The following is a 6,690-nucleotide window of genomic DNA, read 5'->3' as shown; positions in this document are numbered from 1 at the left end:
GTTGAAAGTTCTTTTCTTTACGGATGTTGAATATTGGCCCCCACTCTCTTCTGGCTTGTAGGGTTTCTGCTGAGAGATCTGCTGTGAGTCTGATGGGCTTCCCTTTATGGGTAACCTGACCTTCCTCTCTGGCTGCCATTAGTATTTTCCCCTCATTTCAACCCTGGTGAATCTGGCGATTATGTGCCTTGAGGAATATCTTTGTGATGTTCTCTGTATTACCTGGAGTTGAATATTGTCCTGCCTTGCTGGGTTGGGAAAGTTTTCCTGAATAATATCCCGTAGTGTATTTTCCAACTTGGAATGATTCTCTTCGTCACATTCAGGTACACCTATCAAACGTAGATTAGGTCTTTTCACATAGTCCCATAATTCTTGGAGACTTTGCTCCTTCCTTTTTATCCTTTTTTCTCTAATCTTGTCTTCTCATTTTATTTCATTAAGTTGGTCTTGGACCTCTGATATCTTTTCTTCTGCTTGATCAATTCCGCTGTTAAAACTTGTGCATAGTTCACGAAGTTCTCGTGTTTTTCATCTCCATTAATTCACTTATATTCCTCTCTAAATTGTGTATTCTTGTTAACATTTCATCAAACCTTTTTTCAAAGTTCTTAGTTTCTTTGCCTTGGGTTAGAAGTTCTTTTAATTCACAGAAGTTTCTTATCATCCACCTTTTGAAGCCTGCTTCTGTTAATGGAACACACTCGTTCTCCATCAGGGCTTGTTCTGTTGCTGATGAGGAACTGTGATCCCCTGTAGAGGGAGAGGCATTCTGATTTGGGGTATTCTCAGCTTCTTTAGGCTGGTTTCTTCCCTTCTTTATAGATTTATCCATCTGTGGTCTTTATAATTACCGTCTTTATAATTGGGTTTCTGAGTGGACGTCCAACTTGTTGATTCCCAGCGCTAAAATCTGAGCAACCCACTGCGACAGGGCCAAAACAGCGGCGTTAAGATTGATGGTGCTTTTCTGACTCTGCACCAAGAACTGCTGCACCAAGGCAGCGGCAAAACCGCCTCTCCGGACAGGCCACAAGAGTCGCGCTGGCGACCCTTGGGGCTCCTCTGCTGGGAATTTCCTGGTGCGTGAGCAACAAAAATTCGTCTGAAAGTGTGGCATCCTCTCGTTCTCTGCACTTTCATTGGGAGCTACAATCCCGAGCTGCTAGTGATCAGCCATCTTTGATCTCTCTCCAGATAACTAATTTTTAAAATCAGTTTGTTGAAGTATAATATATACACAGTAAAATTCATCCTTCAGAGGTGTTCTGTTATACAAATTCCACAAATGTATACACTCATGTAAGCAACATACTCAAAATATAGAATATTTCCATGACCCTGACAAGTTCCCTGCACCTTGTAGGAGCCAATCCCTTTATCTACATCCAGTCTCAGACAACCACAGATCTGATTTTCATTCCCATAGTTTTGCCTTTTCCATAATATCATAAAAATAGAATTTCTTAGTATAGAAAGTATAGACTTTCAAGTCTGGTTTCTTTTACTTAGCATAAAGTTTTAAAAAAATACTCATCCATGTTGTTGCATGTATCAGTACTTTATTCTTTTTTTATTACTAAGTAGTATTCCATTGTATAGATGTAGCACGATTTGTTTATCCATTCACAAACTAATAGACATTGGGTGGTTTCCAGTTTTTGGATATTAAGAATATAGCTAATAGATTTGGTATAACTGTGCATATACAGGTATTTATGAGGGCACGTGCATTCAGTTCTCCTGGGTAAATAACCAAGAATAAAATTGTTGAGTGTATGTTTCACTTTACAAGAAACTGCAGAACTGTTTTACAAAGTAGCTGTACCATTTTGCATTTTCGCAAGCAATGCTGAGTTGTTCCACATCTTCATTAGCCTTTGTTATCTTTAGCATTTTAAAATTATTATTTTAAGCCATTCTAATAGGTGTCGAGTGGTATCTCTGTAATTTTACTTTGTATTCACCCCCCTCTTCAGCTTTATGGAGGTAAAATTTTATACAAAACTGTATATATTTAAGGTAAACAATGTAATGAGTTTTGATATATGTGTACAACCTTGAAAACATTACCACAATCAAGATAGTAAGAATTACTATCTTGTATTACAAAGAATAATATACAAATATACAAAGAATATACTCTTTGTAATTTAGCCCCCTTTCATACTTTCTCTTCCTCAGCCCGCAAGAAACTATTGCTCTGTTTTCTGTTGCTAGAGATTATTTCGTGTTTTTAGAATTTTATATATTGACCAAAGAATATGTTTTGGCTTTGTCTGCCTTTTTAAAGCCAGTCGTTATGTTGAGATTCATCCATGTTGTTGAGTATTAGTTATCTGTTCCTTTTTATTGCTAAGTAGTATTCATTTGTCCTTCCCAGAGCTCTTCATTTGATTGTATAGATCCTAATGTCCATCTGGTAACAATCTTTTTGCCTGGGGAATTTTTTTTTTTTTAACAACTATTACAAAGCAAGTAAGCTGTCGCTGAATTTTCTTACCTGTTTTTTTGTTTTTCTTTTTGTTTTTTTTTTGCTCAAGGTGTCTTTGCTTTCATTTTCAAAAAATTATCTTTGGGTATAGAACTCTAAGTTGACTTGTTATTTTTTCCTTCAGGACTTAAAAAATGTTGCTTCATTTCTTTTTTGGCTTGTATAGTTTCTGATGAAAAGCCTACACTAAATATTCTCTTTGTTTTGCTGTGTATAACGTATTCCTCACCCTTTTTCCCCAGCTGCCTTCAAAATTTTCTCTTTATTTTAGATTTTTAGCAGGGTGATTATGATGTATCTAGGTATGTGTAAGATTTTCTTTCTTTCTTTCTTTGGTGTATATTCTTTCTGGGTTGTTTGAGCTTGGATCTGTGATTTACTTTCATTCACTACTTTTGGAAAATTCCTGGCCATTCATTATGTCTCCAAATATCTCTCCTTCCTCATTTTCTTTCTTTTATCTTTTTGGGACTCCAGTTATATGTACATTACTATGTTTGATATGATTCTACATCTGTTGAATGCCCTGTCCTGATTTTATTCTCCTACTCTTTTTCTTTCTTTTTGTGGTTTTGTTTGGGTAATTTCTGTTGACAGATCTTCAAGTTAATTGATTCTTTCCAGTTAGGTTTCTACTGCTACTAAGGAGTATGTTGAAAGCAATTTTTTATCTCCAATATTAGGTTTTTTGTTTTTGTTTTGTTTTGTTTTGAGACAGAATTTTGCTCTTGTTGCCCAGGCTGGAGTGCAATGGTGCAGTTTGGCTCATTGAAACCTCTGCCTCCCAGGTTCAGGAGATTCTCGTGCCTCAGCACCCACCACTATGCCTGGCTAATTTTTCTATTTTTAGTTGAGATGGGGCTTCACCATGTTGGCCACGCTGATCTCGAACTCCTTACCTCAAGTGATCTACCCATCTCAGCCTCCCAAAGTGCTAGGATTGCAGATGTGAGCCACAATGCCCAGACAACATTAGGTTTTTAATATCTGGCAATACCCAGATGTTGAAACTAGCACACAGGAACTTTACAATAACTATGATTAATATGTGAAAGGCTATAATAGAAAAAGTAGCATGTATAAAAGTTGGGAAATTTCAGAAGAAAGATGATAGTGCTAGACTGGAAATAATAAGTTTCTAGCACTACCATCTTTCTTCTGAAATTCCCCATCTCTCTCTTGCTCTCTCTCTCTCTCTCTCTCTCTTTTTTTAGACAGAGTCTCACTCTGTTGCCCAGGCTGGAGTGCAGTGGCAGGATCTTGGCACACTGCAACCTCTACCTCCTGAGTTCAAGCGATTCTCCTGCCTCAGCCTCCCAAGCAGCTGGGGCTACAGGCACACACCACCACACCCAGCTAATTTTTTGTATTTTAGTAAAGACGTGGTTTCACCGTGTTGCCCAGGCTGGTCTCAAACTCCTGAGCTCAGGCAATCCACCTGCCTCAGCCTCCCAAAGTGCTAGGATTATAGGTATGAGCCACCACACCTGGCCAAATTCCCCATCATCTTTTATAAATGCTACCTTTTCTACTATATTCTTGCATGTATTAAGCATAGTTACTGTAAAGTTTCTTTATGCTAGTTTCAACATCTAGATATTAGATATTGACTCTATTGTTTCTTGATAGTAGGGTGTGTGTGTGTGTGTGTGATATAATTTTTGAGTGAAAGCCAGACTTCACATAAACTGTGGAGACTGGAGTAAATATTGTTAACAGTGGGAAATGAGTATGACTCTTCTTGTGTAAGGCCATTAATGTGAAGAATTGACTCAATCTGTCAGGAGATGAGCTGGGTTTAAGTTTTGTTGTTGTTATGGTTACCATCAGTGCACCACAGGCTTCTAATTCTTCATTGGTGAGCTGTCTGTGCTTACAGTGGACACTGGTATGCTAGTCTTTTCTCAGGTTTATTGCCCTATCATCAGCTTTCAGCTTTCCTGAATTGCTATACCACAGGGAAGATCTCTCACCATGGATCTTCCGCGTCCCCAGCCTTAGACTACTGCTTGTTTCTTTTTGCCAGGTTTGTGTTCAGGGTAAATGGATTTATCTGTTGTTCTACTCCAGTCTGTGTCTTAGGGAGGGTCTCTGAAATTGGGCCTCTCTCCACATTCCTGGCCCTCCTTCTTGTGGCAACCAAATTCTGCTTTGTATTAATAGTAGTTGATCTTAAACAAGAGTTTTCTTCACCTTTCCCAGTAGTAGAAAACCTCTGCGTTATATTAGTTTTCAATGTTAGGTGCAAGATGATTTTGTGCTTCTCCCCAGAGATAGCCTTTTCTTATACTCCTAACCCCTCTCCACAATGTATCTTTTCCTGGGCTTTGGGCAGCAGTCTTTACTGCCACTCTTCCAGAAGTTTAAAGCTTTTGCTTCACATGAGAAAAGGGTCTGGGGAGAAAAATGTATGGTGTTTTGTGTCTGGCCACACAGACCTACCAGTTAATGTCTGTATACCTGCTACACCCGTCCTCCTTTCTCCTGGATTTAATTGATACATAATAACTGTACATATTCTTGGGCTATATGTGATATTTTGATACATGCATACAATGTGTAATGATCAAGTCAGGTGTTTAGAATATTCATCACTTCGAATATTTATCATTTCTTTGTGTTGGAAACATTTCAAATCTTCTGTGGTAGATGTTTTGAAATAGACAATAAGTTTTTAGTAACTGTAGTCACCCCACTGTGCTATCGAATGCTAGAACTTATTTCTTCTATCTAACTTCATGTTCGTATCCATTAACCAACCTCTTTTCATAACTCTACCACTTCTCAGCCTCTGGTAACCATCATTCGAATCTCTACCTCCATTAGATCAACTCTTAGTTCCCACATATGCAGTGAGATCATGCAATATTTGTCTTTCTGTGCCTGGTTTATTTCTCTTAACATAATATCCTCCAGTTCTATCCATGTTACTGCAAATTACAGGCTTTTATTCTTTTTATGGCTGAATAGTATTCCATTGTACATATGTACCACATTTTCTTTATTTGTTCATGGACACTTAGGTTGATTCCATATTTTGGCTATTCTGAATGGTGCTGAAATATGTATAGAGGGGCAGGTATTCCTTTGATATACTGATTTCGTTTTCTTTGAATATATCCCCAGTAGTGGGATTATTAGATTATAAGGTAGTTCAATTTTTAATTTTTTGAGAAACCTCCATGCTGTTTTCCATAATGTCTGTACTAATTCACATTTTCACTAACAGCGTTTAAGAGTTCTCTTTTTGCCCCATCCTCACCAGCACTTGTTATTTTTTTTATTTTTGATAATAGCCATTCTAACTGGAGTGAGATGATATCTGATTGTGGTTTTGATTTGCATTCCCCTAATGATTAGTGATGTTGAACATTTTTTCACATCCCTGTTGACCATTTGTATGTGTTCTTATGAGAAATATCTATTCACATCTCTTGCCCACTTTTTAATGGGATTACTGGCTTTTGTTTTGTTTTGTTTTGTTTTTTGCTGTTGAGTTGTGTGAGTTCCTTGTATATTCTGGATATTAGTTCCTTGTCAGATGAATAGTTTGCAAATATTTTCTCCCATTGTACATGTTGTCTCTTTATTGATTGTTTCCTTTGCTGTTCAGAACCTTTTTAGCTTAATTTAGTCTTGTTTGTCTATTTTTGTTTTTGTTTCCTGTGATTTTAAAGTCTCTGTTACAGCAGGGCATGGTGGCTTATGCCTGCAATCCTAGTGCCTCAGGAGGCTGAGGCAGGAGAATCACTTGAGGACAGGAGTTTGAGACCAGCCTGTGAAACATAGTTAGACCCTGTCTCTACTACAAAAAAAAAAAAAAAAAAAAAAGTTTTTAATTAGCTGAGCATGATGGTGTGCACCTGTAGTCTCACCTACACAGAAGGCTGAGGTGGAAGGAACACTTGAGCCCAGGAGTTTGACTGTGAGCCATGATCATGCTACTGCACTTCAGCCTGGACAACAGAGGAGAGTGCAGGTCTAAAAAATTAAAAAATAAGGCCGGGCGCGGTGGCTCACGCCTGTAATCCCAGCACTTTGGGAGGCCGAGGTGGGTGGATCACGAGGTCAAGAGATCGGGACCATCCTGGTCAACATGGTGAAACCCCGTCTCTACTAAAAATACAAAAAATTAGCTGGGCATGGTGGCGCATGCCTGTAATCCCAGCTACTCGGGAGGCTGAGGCAGGAGAATT

Source organism: Cebus imitator, unplaced genomic scaffold, assembly GCF_001604975.1.
Source record: "Cebus imitator isolate Cc_AM_T3 unplaced genomic scaffold, Cebus_imitator-1.0 Scaffold32, whole genome shotgun sequence".
NCBI classification, from domain to species: Eukaryota; Metazoa; Chordata; class Mammalia; order Primates; family Cebidae; genus Cebus; species Cebus imitator.
This window is presented reverse-complemented; position numbering follows the sequence as displayed.